The following is a 19030-nucleotide window of genomic DNA, read 5'->3' as shown; positions in this document are numbered from 1 at the left end:
GCACAGGGGGGTCACCTGCAGCCCCCCCAAACCCAGAGGAGCCCCTGTGCCTGCACAGCACCGTGCTGCAGGGCTCCTGCACAGTGCCAGGATCGCTGAGGTGGAAAAGCCCCCCCAGGCTGTGGAGTCCCCCCTGAGACCCCTCCCCAGCCCAGAGCCCCAAGTGCCACCTCCAGCCCTTCCTGGGACACTCCAGGGATGGGGATCCAACCCTCCCTGGGCAGTTCCAGTGCCTGAGCCCCCTTTCCATGGGGAAATTCCTGCTGTGCCCACCCTGAGCCTGCCCTGGCCCAGCCTGAGGCCGTTCCCTCTCCTCTTCTTGTGGTTTTTACTCTCCCAAGCCAGCTCAGCCATGGCTTTTATTTTTGCCCACGAGCCTCTCTCCATCTCACTTTCAGCAAACTATAAATACCTATTCATAACAGGACCTTCACATCATGCAAATATGTTTAGATCTCGTTATGTCTGTTTTCCCTCACGGGATTTCTCTGGGAAATCTATTGGCTAAATGAGACTTTCATCCCCTAAGGCCCTGCAAATTTCTTGTGCAACCTCTGCCTTTGTGTTTTGCATTATGCCTGCATTTTTTTTTAGGCTAAACAGATAACCTTGAGGCCCAGTGTGATTTTCTTTCACTGTTAGTCCTTTTATAAGATCACGGGACTCTGTGAAATATGGATTCTTCGGTGGTTATGAAGAAAAATAAAAATTCCAAGTATCCCTGAGGAGGGGAAATAAAGGCAGCAGCAGGGTTTTGTTAACATTTAGGCAGAACCAGCCAGGAGAATGACACTGTCCAGATGGAAAGAGCCACTTCCTGGCTGTAAAGATAACTCACTAAAGGAAACATAAGCTGTGGCTGTGCTGGCGATGAGAAACACAAGCAGTGCCAAGAATTCACCCCAAGCCCTCTGGGAGCTGCCTCCTGCTTTCCCTTGTGCTGAGGGTTCAAGTTTACTGAGTTGGGAAATATGGCCAGCATTTCCTGAGGAGACGGGGTGGCCCTGGAGGCCCAGAGCTCGTGTGGGCCCTCAGGAGCTGGGCTGGTTTATTCTGGGCAAGAATCACAGAATTCTGGGCTGGACGGGACCCACAGGATCACCCCAGTCCAACAACCCCACCCTGGGGTCCCTGGAGTGGTGTCCAAGCCCTCCTGGAGCTCTGGATGGGCCGTGCCCATCCCTGAGGAGCCTGGGCAGTGCCCAGCACCCTCTGGGGAAGAACCTTTCCCAAAATCCACCCTGAACTGCCCTGGCACAGCTTGACCCCATTCCCTGTGGATGAGCACACAGAGTTCTGGGATCTCCTCTCAGTGATGCCCCAAATGCAGCCCTGCAGGTGCCACTTCAGAATCCTGTCTCCTTTCTCCCTCCCCTAGGAAGAGGCTGCTCAGCAAAAGGGTGAGCAAGAAAAGCTGACATTTTTGGGTTTTTTTGTGGGGTTATGTCCACCAGGGTGTTTTCCTGGTTAACCCTCTCTGAGCTCACTTCCCAGTGGGAAGAGCTGTGCCAAGGATCTGATGGGATCACATCTGTCTCTGCAGTTTTTTTCTCTCCAAGGTATTCCTCAGCCTTTAAGTCCCCAGAATGAACTGAGCAAACTGAATACCAGGCCACAGATCAAGGACTGTTGCCTCTAATTTGACGTGGAGGTGAGCACAAGATGGATCACAGTGTGCACTGAACACAGTGTGCCCTGAACTCTCCAAATTTAGAGCCCCTGACTGTGACATTAACTTAGAGCCCCTCTCTGTGACATTAATTCTCCCCCTCAGAATGACTGAATTCATCCCTGTGCTTGGTTCCATCCAGTGGGTGTGCCTCAGACTGGAGGTGTTTCACAGCTTTTCCTTTGCTGCCAGGGATAAATACTTTAATGCACTTGGATTTGGCTGCTGGAGATTTTCCTGGATGTCAAATGGAAGACAAATGGAGCCTGATGTGTAGGATAAATTTAAGACTTGAGTTTGGTGGGTTTTTGGTGATGTTGGGTGCTCTGTTCCACCTGGGAACCTTCCTTGGCTAGCTCTGTTATCTCTGCCTCAATATTGCAAGTTAAATCTTAAAAATATCCTCTATGTGGGATCTATTTTGGTTTAGATTTTTATAGAAGTTGATGAATTTTATTTTTTTTCCTCTTGAACAGATCTGGTTTCAAATTCTTCTTGATCATCTTGGCTTTGCAGGCAAAGTGATGTAAGAAGTGGCACTGAGCACAGCTTCTCTGGGAAAACCAAGAGCCTGCTTGCAGGGAATGAGGAGGGATAGAATATTTTCTTTAGGATCAGGGTTTGCAGTGGTTTGCCTGTTTCTCTGTGTAACAAAAAAAATACAAAAATCAACTTTCAGATAGCACCATGTATCTGAAATGGGATTCCCAACCATTCTGCTCACCAGGAAGGATTTCAGGCAGATGTTCCACATGAATTTTGGCTTTTCCAGCCCTGAGGCTGGAGCTCTATCAGTGCTGTCTTCTTCTGTCAACTCCTTTCAAAGCTTCTCCTTAACCCACACTTCCTCTCTCTTTTGGCTCAAAATCTCCTGTCACTTTTTCACCCATTGGAAGCAGCCCAGCAATTCTGCTTTTCTATTTATGGATTTTTCTATTGTCCTGTCAGAGCTGCTTAGGGTCTGGCATGTCACAAGTTCACCATTGTCTCCTGGTCCCCTCGTTAAGGGCATAATTTGTCATGCTGAGCTCTGGAGCAGGTCCATGGTGCCCTTGCTGGTGCTTGGTCACCCTCTGAGGCACAGTGGGAAGAGCCAGAACAGGGAAGAGTGGCTGCACTGCGAGCTGGGGGTGTTTTTATCACTTAAATATTCAGTTTTTCCTCTTCTTTGGGTTTTTTTCCCCCCATCTGACATGCTGGAGAGGTTGTGTAAGTAACTCATGGAGTTGATATCACCCAGGAAGAAGCTGGGCTCCCATCAGGTTTGAGATCACAGAGGGAAAGCAGCATTTGTTTCTGGAAAAGGATGCTCTGCCTGACAGAAATAGCCGTGCAATGTGGGTCAGTGTGACATGACTGGCAGTTCTCCTAGCGAGGAACAAACCAAAAAAAATGGCACAAGTCAGCTCTGAGGTGTTCTGTCCAAGTGCCAGGAGAGAGGAGCAGGGGAAAGCAGAGAATGGTGCAGAGCAGAGGACAGAGAGCTGCTGTGGGGAGAGCTGGTGGCTGCTGTCAGGGGGGACCTGGCTGGGCCATGGAGCAGGGGTGACAGGGCAGTGACAGGCTGGGGACAGCACTCAGGGCTCCCTCAGTGGCAGCAGGGCTGTCCCTGTGTGACAGCACTGCTCTGTTGGGCTTTACTGCTAGGACAAGACAGAAAAAAGTCTGATTTACAGTGCAAAGCCCAGGTGGGACAGAGTGCCCAGGGCAGGGCTGGGCTGGGACAGGCACTTTGCAGCTCCAGATGGGGTCTGTGAGCTGCCATGCCCTGTGAGCCACTTGCTCAGCCCCAGCTCTTACTCCTGGGGTTTCAAGCACAACCATTCAGGCTCCTGTGGAACGTGAGAGATGGAGATTCTATTGTGAACTCCATAAAACCTGCATTTCTGCCCACTTCAGGCTTCAATCACTCCCCACAGAATGCATCAAGGGCAGAATAAAAAAGAGGTGGCTGCCCCAAAGGGTTTGCAGCTGAAAGGGTGGAGGCTGCAAGGACTAATGGCAAAGTGTCAGTGATCCCAAGTTCAGATTGAAGTGCCCTGGATTTGTTTAGATTTCATTTCTCTGCTTCCCCTCATGTGTTTTCTTAATGCCTTCTGAAGGGGGGAAAAATATTTGTGAGGAATGTTTGGAGTAAATTGCTGGGAGAAGTTGGAAAAACAGCATGCAGTGCCAGGGAGGGATGGAGAACTGTGATGGAAGGAGCTGGTGGAGGAGACCAGGAAAGAAGCTGAGAGGTGAAAAACACTTTGAGGAAGAGAATTTGCTGCCTCTGCTTCTGCAGCATCCAGCCTCTGAGAGCTTTATGTGCTGTCTTGGCTCTGTTCATCTGCCACCTCCTCCCTGGGGACACCACGGGGTCCCTCTCAACAAAAAGAGTAAATGAACAAACTCTTAAGGGTAAAGCTCTTGTAGCAGCAGAGAAATAATGCTGCAGGTAAATGCCTTGCTTGTGTTGGGATCCCAGTGAGCCTGAGCAGAGCACAAGGGAGGTGGGGACAGAAAATCAGGATGGGCTCTTGGCAGGGAGGAGGACAGGGGCAATCATTTGTTACTCAGGGCAAAACCAGCCTGGATCTGAGTAGTAACTGCCTCTAGAAACGCTGCATGTGTGTGAACATGAGTGCCCTTGGATATTTAGGCTCTCCAGTTTCCCATGCTGACCAGGAAAACGGAAGCATGGAGCGCATAAAAATCTCAGGGAGCCTCTCTGTGTCTCAGCAGCACATCTCTCACATAGCAGTGGCCAGACTGGGGCTTTTCCTGGGCTTGGAGGCTCCAGCCCTTCCAGTGGCTCCTCCAGAGTGTGGTTTGGTGGCACGTGGAGCAGCCAAAGGGTCCAGGTTTGACCTGAGGGTCCCTTGGAGGAGCTGCTTCCCCTCCTGGTGTTGTGTGCTGATAAGCTCGGTGTAAAGCAGGGAAGAAGACACACACAGAGCCTGTTTCTGGTCTCAGCAGAGATCTTGCCATGCCTGAGAGGCAATCTGCCTGCCTTAGCATTCCCAGGGTGCTGCCAAGCACAGCAGGGCACGGAGGAAGCAGGAGGCCAGCAGCAAAGGGAGCCAGGCTGGTGCCTTGTGAGCAGCTCAGAGCTGAGCTGTGCTTGCCCTGGCAGCAGTGCCACCAGCCCAGAAAATGGGCATTTTCCCTCCTGAACCCCACAGCCTGCCTCACACTGGGGAAAGGAGACATGTGCTGACCCTTGTGCCCTTCTTCTCAGCACATAAAGCAGCCTGGAAATGGGCAGCTTCTTAAAAGCTTTTCTTCCCTCTTTGCTTCTCCTGGCTAGAGAAGACAAACTGATATCGTGGTACTCCTGATTCTCTGTGCTCTGGTGAGACAGCAACCCAGAATATTTCTATTGAAAAGGGCAAAGAAAAGATGGAATATGAAATCTCTTCAGCCTGTCTAGAAGGTAAAAAAGTAAAGAAAGTATCCTCTGCTCTCATCTTCCTTCTGTGTGTGGTTCAAGGTGCTTTCTCCTCCTGCTTGCCAAGTCTCCTGGTATTTATCTCATCCCTGTTGTTTCTTTATGGACCCCCAAGACGTTTCCTGGCAGTGCTGAGGTAAGAAATGCCAGCCCAGGGGAAGGTCCCCAGCCTGTCCCTGGAGCTGGTGTCCTGCACAGGGAGAGCTGTCAGTGGTGCAATGCCTCCTCCTCTCCCAGGGAGGAGATCCAGGGATGTCAACTCACAGCCAGGCAGGAGATTTGCAGGAACACACAGGATTTGCATCACACACAGGATTTGTAGAACACACGTGAGATTTGCAGCCACACACAGGATCTGCATCACACACAAAACTTGCAGCCACACAGAGGATTTGCAGCCACATTCAGGATTTGCAGGAACACACAGGATTTGTAGAACACGCATGAGATTTGCAGCCACCCATGATATCTTCAGGAGCACACAGGATTTGCAGGAGCACACGGGATTTGCAGGAACACACAGGATTTGCAGCCACCCATGAGATTTGCAGCACACACAAGATTTTCAGGAACACACAGGATTTGCAGCACACACAAGATCTGCAGCCACACACAAGTCTCTGAGGGGAAAACACAGTGGGTGGATTTTTGAGAAGGGCCAGGATTAATCTGACAACCTCTGCAGCTATAGATAGAGAAGTGTCTGATGGAGCTGCTTCTCGGGGAGGGTGGGCAGAGGATTTCATCCCCAGGGATGCCATGGAAGGTCCTGGTGTTGCTGGAGATCTCCCCCTCCAGTGGGAGCACGTGTTCATCACTGTGTGGAAGGAATTCAGAGTGAGCTGGGCTGGGCTAGGCAGGCACAGCCAGAGCTGTGATGAAAATGATTTCTTGCATGCTCAGAAGGGATTTCCTGCTCACCTCAGCCTCCCCTGGTTTCTCCAGCCCTGCTCCTGCTCCATCTGCATTCACACAGTGCCTGCAGCCCTTGGGCAGCACATCTGGGAGGAGCTGAGCTCCCGTCAAAGCCTTGATTTTAGATTTCTGCTCATTTCAGACATCTCCTTCCCCTGCTGGAATTCTTCTCCTGGTTGAAACATCACACCTCAAGGGCTTTTTCCCCCCCAGACTTTCACTTCTGTAGGTGCACCCTGTGGAGGAGGGGGGATTTAGCCTGTGATGCTCAGGAATCTCCAGGGGGGTTGTGTGCCCTGCACTGAGTCAGCTTTGGAAAGGAGAACGGGATATTCTAAATAGCTTGATCTAAAATTGATTCCAATCTGTCTCTTTATGGCAGCAGGAGAAAAGAATAACGTTTTCAGGCAGGTGAGGAAAGCTGCCTGATGTGGAATTTGAGGGTGATCATGACTGACACGGATTTTGGGACTGTTCCAGGGAGGAGACACGTGTGAAAGTAAATCCTCTGGCAGCTCAGCAGCAGAGCCTGGCTAAAGATTGCAGGAGGGGACATCTCAGCAATAATAAAGCCTCAGAAAGTTTGTTTTAGCTGCCATACTAATATTATGATCATTGATACTGAAGAGGGTTTTTGTGAGATGGAGTTTGTTTATTTGGCCTGCTTAATGCCCATTAGCACAGTATGCTGAAAGGATATATAGGAGTAAAATTAATGATATTTGTTGAGTTTATTAAAGTTTAAATAATACCTTTTTTTTTTCAAAATTATTGGAAAATTCAGAATTATGTGAGTCTCAAAGCTATTTGATATGGATGCCATTATTTGGTAATGGATGTGGAATTAAAGATTTGCTGTAAGTCAGATTAAGCAGAACTGCAAAACATGACAGGAAAAGAATTCCTAGTAGCCATTTATCAGTATGAGATGGTTCTGTTTCATTTAAATAACTGTGATTTATGTTGATTTTTCAGTACAGTTGAGCAAAACAACACCATTACAATTCACACAATTAATTTCCTGATACCATTATATTGGTCTACAAATCTTCATTCAAAAATTCAGTCCAAAGTTCCCCGTTGTCCTATCCCTATATTTTCAGTGAAAAGTCCCTCTCTGGCTTCCTTGTAGCCCTTTTTAGGTCCTGGAAGGGCTAAAGGGCTCCTCAGGACTCTGAAGCAGGGAAATGCATCTGTGAATGTCTCAGTACCCTGAGCAATGAGCCCAAAAATTAAAAATCACCCCAAAAACAAGGGCAGCAAACCATCCCAGCAGCATCCCTGGCAAGGGGAGGAGGATGCCCAGCAGGAATGACCCGCTTTGGCTTCATGCCATGCAGCCTGTGGCCTCCCCTGCTTTCACTCCAAAACGATTCCAAAATCTCTGCTGGTAAATGGAGAGGCACCTGAGTGCCACGGCTGATTGTCTTTTTTCTGAGTGGTTTTGTTTCTGCACTGGTAGTTTTCCAGTCTGAGCAGAATGAGAATGCAAAGAGGAAATGACTGTCAAACAGACCTTGGTAAATTGCTGTCAGTGAGTGGCAGCAGATGAGCCAAAGGGATCCTGTTCTTGTCAGCCTCGCTGGAGTAGCGTGCTGTCCTCATTCAAGGAGAGCCCTTGTCTTTTTTAGCTGTGTGTAGGATGAAGCAAATAGTAAGTGATGCAAATGATTGATTTGCTTTGCTGCAAATGATGGAGATGTGGGGAAGTGGCAGGAAAAAGCAGCGTGCAGTGCCTGGGATGGGTGAATAATGAACGGGGAAATGGTTTGATGATGGATAGTGGCTCCTGCTTTGTGGCTGAGGCTGCCAGGGCCCCGTCACACGATGGCACACAAGGGGAGATGAGCATGGCCACGAGGGCAGCGCTGGGGACACGTGTGTCCTGCTGGGCCACCTCTCTGGGCCTGCCTTTGCTGCACAGCTGCACAGCCTGCTGCAGCAGTGCTGGGTGAGAGCAGCCTTGCAGCAGGACACAGCCTTGCAGCAGGACACAGGACACAGCCTTGCAGCAGGGACAGAGCCTTGCAGCAGGGCACAGGACACAGGGCACAGCCTTGCAGCAGGGCACAGCCTTGCAGCAGGACACAGGGCACAGCCTTGCAGCAGGGCACAGCCTTGCAGCAGGGCACAGGACACAGCCTTGCAGCAGGACACAGCCTTGCAGCAGGGCACAGCCTTGCAGCAGGACACAGGACACAGCCTTGCAGCAGGACACAGGACACAGCCTTGCAGCAGGACACAGCCTTGCAGCAGGGACAGAGCCTTGCAGCAGGACACAGGGCACAGCCTTGCAGCAGGGCACAGCCTTGCAGCAGGGCACAGGACACAGCCTTGCAGCAGGACACAGCCTTGCAGCAGGGCACAGCCTTGCAGCAGGACACAGGACACAGCCTTGCAGCAGGACACAGGACACAGCCTTGCAGCAGGACACAGCCTTGCAGCAGGGACAGAGCCTTGCAGCAGGACACAGGACACAGGACACAGCCTTGCAGCAGGGCACAGCCTTGCAGCAGGGCACAGGACACAGGACACAGCCTTGGAGCAGGGACACAGCCTTGCAGCAGGGACACAGTCTTGCAGCAGGACACAGGACACAGGGCACAGCCTTGCAGCAGGACACAGGACACAGGGCACAGCCTTGCAGCAGGGCACAGGGCACAGGACACAGCCTTGCAGCAGGGACACAGCCTTGCAGCAGGACACAGGACACAGGGCACAGCCTTGCAGCAGTGACAGCCTTGCAGCAGGGACACAGCCTTGCAGCAGGGACACAGGACACAGCCTTGCAGCAGGACACAGGGCACAGCCTTGCAGCAGGGACACAGCCTGCACTGAGCACCAAGGGCAGGAGGCTGTGCTGACCAAAGGGTGACTTCATGCAGTTTCAATCTGGATTTTCTCCCACACCACGTTTTTGGTGTTATTTCTCTGGTGCTGATGTGTTGCTCTGTTCTTTTGAGTTCTTCTAAGCATTCTGATGTTTACATTCTTGTAATGAACTTTCTCACGTGCTTTTCTGTAAATGCTTATTGTTTTGCATTCTTTTCTGGAGGAGGAGAGGTTTGATGGACTGTTGCTTTGTCCAGTGTCACTGGAGAGGTGGCACTGTCACCCTCCAATCCACTGTCACTTTTGGAAATCTGTGAATGTTGGAGTCGGAATTAAACTTCCCTCTTTTTTACCTTGGAGATTCCAGTGTCCACATCGTTCTATTTCGTGTCCTAGAGTGACACTGATGGGCTCCCTTTCCTTTTCTCTCTCCAGTTCTTGCTCAGTCCAGCAGAAGCAGCAGAACCAGGATGGTGAATGATGGCAGCATGGGCCTCCCACCCGAGGCAGGACCACAGCCAAGGGTGGGCTCACGATGAGGAGCACTGGCCCACATTCAGATGCCCTAATTTCCACCTTTGTCTGATGGTTGCTGTTGGCAGATGCTGCTGAAAGCTGGGGGTCTTCCCACAGAGCACAGGCTTGCAAATGAGGCAGGATTTAGGTCAGCTGAACCTGGGCCAAATGGTGTTGAGCTATTGACTGGCACAGCCCATCCCTTTGGGGGTGCATCCTGACAGTGTGGCAGCTGTTTCCCCGTGGGGCTGGAGAAAAGGAACTTCTTGGCCACCAGATTTCATCTGGCTGGGTGGAAAAACAGTCTCTGTCCTGCCTGGGGGACACAAATTTGGAGTAGTGAGCCAAGAGATGTGATGGACACAAAGAGAATTAGGTGACAGGATGTATCAGCCATCTCTCCTTATTGCCAGGTGACAATCTCAGAGGCTTTCCTGCCCTCAACTTTTCTAAAAAAGGCCAAATTCTAAAAAAACAAATTCTAGAAAAACAGTCCTTAGGCACTTTCTCACACTTTCATTTGGGGAATGTAAGATGGTTTTTGGAGGTGGGGTCATCTTCATCTCTAATTTGCAGGTGGCCCTCAACTCTTGCTGTTCACCTGATGTGCCACAGACCCTGTTCCCACAGGAATGGGTTTGGTACACTTTTGTACATCCACATTTCACCTTTCCGGGCTGGAAGCAGTTAAATTGCCATGCTTCTGAGGAGAAAAATACACGCCTGAGGTCTGTGAACCTCATTGGAAAAAGTTGGGTTTAATTTTAGCACAATGTGCTGAAGGCAGGTCCTGAGGTTATGGTCCAGGATTTCCAGGGATTAAGTGAAGTAGGGCACAAATTCTCTGGGTCGTGGAAGGTCACCTGCTGCTGAGCACTTGTTTCACAGCCCTCTGGGCTCTGCTCCCGTGGGAGCTGCTGCCTGGAGCTGTGGGAACAGGGGACATTGCATCACCCACCACGTGGGACAGAAACTCATTTCCCCAAAAGCGCTGGGAAGAGTGAGAAAAAAAAAAAAGAAGAGACTTATTTTCCTTGAAATGAAAGTGAAATGAAGTGAAAGAGTGGAAGGAGAGGTTGGGAGGGGCATCCATGGTGGTGCTGGCTTCTGGCTGGAGCTTCTGTATCCAACCTGTGTGCTGAGAAGGCTGAGCAGCTTCAAGAATCACAGAAAGTTTGGGTTGGCAGCTCATCTGGTCCCACCCCTAGAAAGAGCATTTTCAAGTCAACCAGGTTGGAAAAGCCCTGCCCAAGTTGGCCCTGAACATTTCCAGGGATGGGGTACCTGCAGTTTTGAGCCTGAGCACCCTTTCCAAGGGGAAATTCCTGCTGTGCCCACCCTGAGCTGCCCTGGCCCAGCCTGGGGCCATTCCCTCTGCTCCTGTCCCTGTTCCCTGGAGCACAGCCAGACCCCCCGGCTGTCCCCTCCTGGCAGGAGCTGTGCAGAGCCACAAGGGCCCCCTGAGCCTCCTTTGCTCCAGCCCGAGCCCCTTCCCAGCTCCCTCAGGGATTCTCCAGCCCCTTCCCAGCTCCATTCCCTGCCCTGGACACGCTCCAGCCCCTCCAGGGCTCTCTCCTCTGAGGGGCCCAGGACTGGACACAGCACTCTCGGTGTCACCTCACCAGTGCTGGCACAGGGACAGTCCCTGCCCTGCTCCTGCTGCCACACTATTGCTGAGACAGCCCAGGTGCCTCTTGCCCACCTGGGCACACCTGGGCACACCTGAGCTGCTGCTGCCCAGCACCCCCCAGGTCCTTTTCCCCAGGAGCCTCCCAGCCTGGAGCAGCAGGGAATTGTGACTCCAGCCTTGCTGAACCTCACACCCTTCCCTCAGTCCATCAATCCAATCATTCAGCTTCTTGGCCAGGTTCTGGGCTGGGCTGCAGCCTGCCCCAGCTCCCCCCTTCCCCGTGCCCTCTCCAGGCTGGGCACAGCTGGCTCAGCAGCTGCAGATGTGCAGCGGGGTGGCTGCACTGCTGCTGCATCCCTGGGAGTGCGGGATGTGCTGGAAGGAGCTCCCTGGACATAAACAAATGGAGCCAGCACGACCCAGAGCAGCAGGAAGGGAGCTGGACAGGCCAGCTGGAGTGTGTGAAGGCAAATGGACAGGCTGGGAGGGAAGGGAGGCCTGGAAGGTGGCTGCCTTTGTCTAGACAGTGTCTGTAATGATTTCTTTATTATTTATTTTATTTTTATAACTGCTCTCTCTGCGCAGTCCAGTGCAGCCAGGTCCTGGCAGGACTGGCAGCCCCTCCTGGGACTGGGCTGGGCTCCTCAGAGCCAGAGACAGCAGCCCTGTGGGGAGGGTGCTGTTTGTGGTCAGGATAAAAATAATGATGCAGCTTTCCTGGGCTGGGGAATGTTTCTCCCCCCGCCTGCCTCGCTGAGCTGACACTGGGATCTGTTGGCTTGACAGCTGTCAGTCAGAGTGGTTGGATGTGCCAATTAGCCAGGCTCACCAGGGGCTTTGGGACTGGTTGTGAGGGCTGTGTTGGCAAAAATCACCCTGTGAGGTTGCCCAAAACCCAACCTCCTCCTGTCCGTGCCAGACTGGAAGGAGCTGGGGCAGCACCTCCCCTCTCAGCAGCCTGAAATCCCCGTGTGTGAGCTCTGCCTGGCCTTCTTCTGCAGTTCAGTGAGCCTGAGGCTGTCATTCCTGTCTGCAGAATCATTTCTTGTTCTTCTGCTGCCTTTTACTCTTGCAGAGAGCACAATTCAGTGCTTCTCATGACGGGAAAAAAAAAAATAAATCCCATTTTGGAGCCATGCTGTTCCTTGACCCCCCAGTCAGCAAAACCTCTCCAGGACTGTCCAAAGCCTTGCTGTACTCTTGTCTGGGATGGATTTCAGCCCCACAAGAGAGCATTCCTCATAATTGAATCACTTTAATGCTTAATTAGAAAAATTCTATGTTTCCTTGGGGAAGAGTGAAGCATACTCTAAGTGAGGGCAGGCAAAGCACTGCTGAGCTCCTTCAGCCCAGCCCAGCATCCCCGTGGGAATGCAGGGCTCTCCAAAAGTGCAGCTTGTTACTTGCCTTTTTTTGCCCTTTCTCCTCCCAGGACAGGAAGCTGGGGGCAGCTTGTGCTGAGTTTGGGTTTCTGTGAGGTACTGGCTGGAGAAAATGCTGATTTATTCTTTTGCACAGTCCTGGCAGCAGGAGAAATCAAGGAAAGGAGGTTGTAGTGAGGTGGGGGTCAGGCTGTGCTCCCAGGGACAGGGACAGGAGCAGAGGGAACGGCCTCAGGCTGGGCCAGGGTAGGCTCAGGGTGGGCACAGCAGGAATTTCCCCATGGAAAGGGGGCTCAGGCACTGGAACTGCCCAGGGAGGGTTGGATCCCCATCCTGGAGTGTCCCAGGAAGGGCTGGAGGTGGCACTCGGGCTCTGGGCTGGGGACAGGGTGGGGATCACAGCTGGGACTGGATGGGCTTTTCCATCTCAGTGACTTTCCCAGCCTGGCCTTTGTGCAGTGGTTTCCAAGCAGAACTTTCAGCACAAACACAGATGAGATCTGGTCTGAGCTCAGCAGCAGAGCCCTGATGAGGAATGACCCAACAGGAGTGATCCTGTGTTCCAGAGCAGGACCATCCTTCAATTCTCTGTGTCCTGCTGAGGTTTTCTTCAATATGGAATTTACAGAGCTCACTGTTCCGCAGCTGTCGAAATTCCAAAAGAAAAGCAGATGGGATCCTTTCCATGGGGAGCCTGGGGCAGGGATCCCAGATCCTCAGGTACTGAGGAGGTCACACAGTGCCCACAGCAGCTCCTGGCTCAGCTGGGCCACCACAGGTGCCTGTCCTTGTCACAGCTCTGGGTGATGGTCCCAGCACAGAGCTGAGCGCTGGGGCCAGGGTGGGAGCAGCCCCAAGCACTCCTCCTGCCTCCACCCCAGCCCAGCATCAGCTCACCTGGGCTGTGAGAGCCCAGCACCAGCTCACCTGGGCTGTGAGAGCCCAGCACCAGCTCACCTGGGCTGTGAGAGCCCAGCACCAGCTCACCTGGGCTGTGAGAGCCCAGCATCAGCTCACCTGGGCTGTGAGAGCCCAATACCAGCTCACCTGGGCTGTGAGAGCCCAATACCAGCTCACCTGGGCTGTGAGAGCCCAACACCAGCTCACCTGGGCTGTGAGAGCCCAACACCAGCTCACCTGGGCTGTGAGAGCCCAGCACCAGCTCACCTGGGCTGTGAGAGCCCAACACCAGCTCACCTGGGCTGTGAGAGCCCAGCATCAGCTCACCTGGGCTGTGGCAGCCCAGTTATCCCATCTTTTCCCATTTCCCTGCTCCCGTTGGCATTCCTAGGGCAAGATCAGGGTGGTTTGGCAGATGGGCAAAGGCTGAAGAGCAAATTGTTTTAACCAACCTTCCCTTTTTTTGAGGACAGCAAGTTCCTACTCAAGTGGTAAAGCAGCACCCGTCATTTCCTGAGGCAGTCTTTTGACTCTGAGAGCTTCTGGGGCTTTTTTGGATGCCTTTTTGGGGAATCAACTTGGACACCAGCCTGGCCTTTCCCCAGGGGCATTTGTGCTTGCTGCCAGTTCCAGGATATTCGGGGAATCCACAGTTTTTATAAACCAGTGGGTGAAAAAAGATCAACTTTCTCCAGTCCCTCTGGGCATTGTGCTCCTCTGGAGGAGGTGCCAGGGACCATCTGGTGTTTGAGTGGTGTTGGGAAAAATGAGAGGTGGTCCCTGTCTGTTAAAGTGCCCATCTGAATGCTGGTGGTGTGGCAAACATTGGATTCAGTGGGGAAAATAAAGGTAGAAATCTTGTTTCCTGCCCCAGCCGCTGCTGTGACCATTCCCAGGAGTTTCCCTGCTCTTCCAAGCAGGATTCCATAGTGAATTTCATTTGGAGTGTGCAGAAATGAATTTACTTGAGATGAGGATGGACAAGGATTGCTTTCCGTGGATGTGATCAGAATCTGGCTCGCTTGATGGGTGTTTAAAACCTGGTTTAGTCTGGGGGGGCTAAACCCCACAAAAAGGTGCTCAAGGTTCAGTGCTCACAGGAATCGTGGGGCAGTGGCTTTTCTTTGCATAAAAGGAACTGCATGCAAGGGAAATTGTTAATTATCACAGCACACGTTTTTATGGTTAACGATTTGGGTTGTTCTGAGAGGCAATAGGAACTGTCTGTGGGTGCGTGGGTGGAGAACAGATCCTTAGGAAATGCTATAATTTGTATTCCTGCTTTTGCTTGGCCGGGTCTGTCAGGGATCCGCTCTGCTCTGTGGCTTGTGCTGTGCTGGGGTTTGGAAAACAAGAAATTCCAGGGGGTCCTCACCTGGTCACAGCCATGGGTGAGGCTGAGCTGGAGCAGAGGCTGGACAGAGCTAAAGAGTAAAGCAGGGATTGATTAAAAGGATCTCCTCCATGGATGCACCTTGGGCAGCAGCAGAGCGCAGCCAGGGCTGCACCCAAGATGAACCCAAATGGTCCCAAAATGCACCCAAGATGAACCCAAATGGTCCCAAAATGAACCCAGGATGAACACAAATGGTCCCAAAATGAACCCAGGATGAACCAAAATGGTCCCAAAATGCACCCAAGATGAACCCAAATGGTCCCAAGATGAACCCAAATGGTCCCAAAATGCACCCAAGATGAACCCAAATGGTCCCAAAATGCACCCAAGATGAACCCAAATGGTCCCAAAATGAACCCAAGATGAACCCAAATGGTCCCAAAATGCACGAGCGCTGCCGGGGTCTCTCCCTGGGCTCAGCTCTGCTCCATGTGCACATTGCAGTTCAGTGTCCAACCCCAGCTGCAGCCCCTGCAGTCCCATCCTTGTTTTTCTCTCTCCAGCCCACGGGGTTTGTGCTCCTGGGCTGGGATTGGGATCATTTGTCCTTGGTGCCCAGCTGGAGCAGGAATTGTTTTGTGTCCCTGCTCTGTGCAGAGAGCTCACCATCCCCTGAGGTGAACCCAGCCCCACACACTAAAGCAGCACAGAATCTGAAAACATAAAAGCCAAAACCTGAGGCACGATGGGGACTGGGATTGTGGAAGAGGTTTGCCCATTAGAGCTGTGTCTGTCTGGCCTCCTGTGGGTGATGTGCAGTGTCAGAGATCTCAGCTGTGAGCTGCATCCCACTGTGCCCCCTCTCCAGGCAGCTCTGCAGGGCTCTGGGCATTTTTTCCACCTGGTTCCAGTGTTTGGCAAGATGCTCTGCACCTTTTCTTCCATTCTGCACCCTCCTGTGCCTCAGAGCTGCCTTCAGCTCCTCCTGCAGTCCGTGTGTCCCCGAGCACAGCCCACCTGTGACAGCCATCCTTGACCCTTTTGGCTGCTAAATAAGAGCAAAATGAGACCCCTGGCTCCTCCCTGGTGTTTACAGACCCCAAGAACATCCCTGGAAATGTCCTCTTGGGCTGGGTGGCCCCACTGCCACTGGGGACTGCAGCCTTTGTCCCTCTGGACTGGAGGGACATCAGCAATTTAGGCTGGATGTTAGGAAAAAAATTTTCACCAAAAGAATGATAAATCACTGGAATGCTCTTCCCAGGGAGGTGGTGGAATCAGCATCTCTGGATGTGTTTAAAAAAAGGCTGGACATGGCACTTGGTGCTGTGTTCTAGTTGAGGTGTGAGGGCACAGGTTGGACTCGATGATCTTAGAGGTCTCTTCCAACCTCATTATTCTGGGATTCTGTGAACAAAAGAGGAAAAAAATGAGCTTTTTTTTTGCCCAGCGCCTTCCTCATTTATTCATGGGCACGGCTGGTTTGTGTCCAAGCACTCGAGCAGTTCCAGGGTGGGTTTCTGCAGCCCCTGGAGAGGGGCTGGAGGGAAGGAAAAAGCCTTGGAGAGGGTGAAACCTCCACCCCAGCTCCATGTTGGGTTGCTACTGTTAAAATGTGACTAATGCTAAAAATAATCCCGGTGTTGCTATAGAAACTTGCAGGGTTGCTACGTGTGAACCTGGAGAGGATTGTACCCTCCCCAGAACATTGTTTTTCCCTTCCCCTCAGCCCCGCTCACCCCAGACAGGACCAGCACAGCCCTGCTGGGTTGCCACAGCTTTTTTTTTTTTTTTTTGGTTGTACCAGGGGATGGGAGGTCATTATTTTACCTGCCCCTATCTGCCCACTTCTATTCCTTCCAGCTCCTTTTGACATGGATTTTTGATTCCACGTGTGCATCCCTGCTCAGCTCCTTCCTTAGGTCTGGTGAGGAGCAGGTCCCCCTCCTGCTCCTCCTGCTCCTCCACCCTCTGCCAGGCTTCCCCTGCTTTCCATCTGTGGTGGAGGAAAAAGGATCTGTTGTGAGCTTCCTTCAGGTCTGGGGATGAAAAGTGCTTTTGTGGTCATTAACTTTATAACAGTCTGCCATCCCCACCTTCCTGTCCCTCCCGGCTCTGCTAGCTCCTGTGCAGGAAGCTGAGCTTTTCCAAGCTTAAAAAAAAAATTAAAAAAAAATCAAATATGGGGATCAGTTCATGTTTTTCCAGGCTGGAATGACAAATGCTGGAAATTTGCTCTCAGTTTGGAAAGGGGCTGGGGTGAGCCCATGAAGGACAGTCTGGCTCCTGCACAAATTATCCTCCAAGGCACAGGGGAGCTCCCCTCAGTGCTGCCATGGCTTTTTCTCAGCTTCATTGAGTGCTGTGGCTGGGATTTTGGGAAAGGGCAATGACCTCCTGTCTCTGCTCCAGATTTATAGCTTGTCCCAAACATGATGTGGTCCTTGGGGTCAAATTTACTGTCATGACAGTGACCTGGGGATGGTGCAGAGGAAAGGAGAAGAAGAATAATTTTTGTTTCCCAGAAGAAAAAAAAAAATTTCTTTTAAAATCCTTTTGAAGTTTGTTGCTTTGAAAGCCTCTTTGTTGCCCTGGGAATTTTAGAAGGATTTCAGGATTTTTTTACCTCACACCTGAGGGTTTGCATCCCTCTAGCATTGATGCCAGTCCAGTGCTGGAGGTGATTCCCAGCAGCAGAGGGTCTGGAGACCTTTCAGTCCTGCCTCTGCTCAAAAGCAGCTGTTCCCTGGTGACACCCACAGCCCATTTCTCCACAAACCAGGCTTTTGGGACTGCTTCATTCTGGAAAAAGCATTTCAGCCCTTGCCTTTCTGATGCTGGAGAGGCAAAAAGGACCTGCTCTCTGCCAGGCTAGCAAGGGCTGCTTTTTCTGCATTATTTTTCATCTCTTCCACCAGTACCCAGACTTGAGAGGGTGCCAGAGAAGGGTTAAGAATAGAAAGACAGATGAGGCAAGCTTCTGGGAACTTCCCCTTCCACTGAGGCACAGGAACATGTGTTATTCCCTGCCCCTTTGGCAAACAGCATGACTCTCCCCACCTACACACATTTGCCAGCTGGTCTTCTCTCTCTCTCTGTCTTTCAGCATCTCGAGCTGGTGGAACCTGCCCTGCAGCCTCTCCACCAAATCCTTCTCCTGGCTGGCTGCCACCTCCTTTCCCCCCTTTCTGTAGGGCACAGGGTCTTCCCCTGCTCAGGGAAAAACCCCCCGTGGCACAGGGACAGGTTGTGTCCTGTCCCATCCCTGTGGCAGGTCACCCCCAGCCCCCCTTTTGATTAAAACTTGGCAGCCCAGCCCAGCTTGCAATCAGAGGAGTTTTGGACCATCAAATAGTTGGGTTAAATATCAAGCTGTGATTTGGCTTGTCCAAACATTGTTGGGGCTGGATGGCCTCTTGTTTGGGATGTGGCTGATGGAGCAGAAGGCAAAGATCTAGCATGGTTTGTGGTTTTTAATGTGGCTGTTGGACCTGAGCTTCCTTCTTCTGAAGTGATTGAAAATAGGATCCGAGCTTAGGTCCAGCAGGTTTGGATAAAGAAGGAATCAGCCCAGACGTATGAATTTGCCTTAAACTGAAATTCTTGAGAAATCTGAACACAAAAAGCCCAACAAACAACTTTTCTTAAAGTTGTTTCCATTTTCATAACCGTGTGCAATTTGTGATGTCAAGCTCCTGACAGGCACTGTCCTTTGGGAACGCCAGTCTGGCTCAAAGCAGGAGCTAAATCCCAAGGAATTTGCTCACAAGATTTATGGCCAGTGGTACGGATGCCAAGGATTTCATTGCGGGAGGATCCAACACTTCTGTGCCTCACTTTTTGAGGATGCAGTAATTAATTTTTGAGGGTGCCAACAGAAGTTAATTAGGGACTGAAGAGGCAAGGATGCCTCTGATCTCCTTTCCTTGGCTGAAGTTATGATACTAAGTCCCAGCTTGGTCTTTTAATCTGGACATTTTCATCTGGGTGGAATATTGGGAACTGGAGTTGTAACTTGAGCTCTCCCTGTTCCTCCTGTGGATTTCTGGAGGAAATCCAAAAGGTACAGAGCTGGAGATCCTTCAAAGCTCTCTGGAGCAGAGTGTCCTAAAAGTGGGATGGAAAACTCCATGAGAACCAGCTCTCCTGTGGTATCCCAATGCTTGGGATTGCCATCCCTTGTAAATATAAATAAGCCCTTCCAGAAATCTTGATTCGAGTTCAATTCCAAAAGTGGCCCCAGGCCAGTGGTTTTTTGGGACAAATCCTACTAAAACCCTCCCAGCTTTAGGACTCACCATCTCCCAGAGCATCAGTCTTGGGCTCTGCAGTGCAGGTGATGAGTTTGGCAAGGGGACATTGCTGCTGTGTCACCCAGCAGAGTTCCCAGGGGAGGAAGGAGAGTTTTGATCACCAGGAG

Source organism: Passer domesticus, chromosome 13, assembly GCF_036417665.1.
Source record: "Passer domesticus isolate bPasDom1 chromosome 13, bPasDom1.hap1, whole genome shotgun sequence".
Classification (NCBI taxonomy): domain Eukaryota; kingdom Metazoa; phylum Chordata; class Aves; order Passeriformes; family Passeridae; genus Passer; species Passer domesticus.
This window is presented reverse-complemented; position numbering follows the sequence as displayed.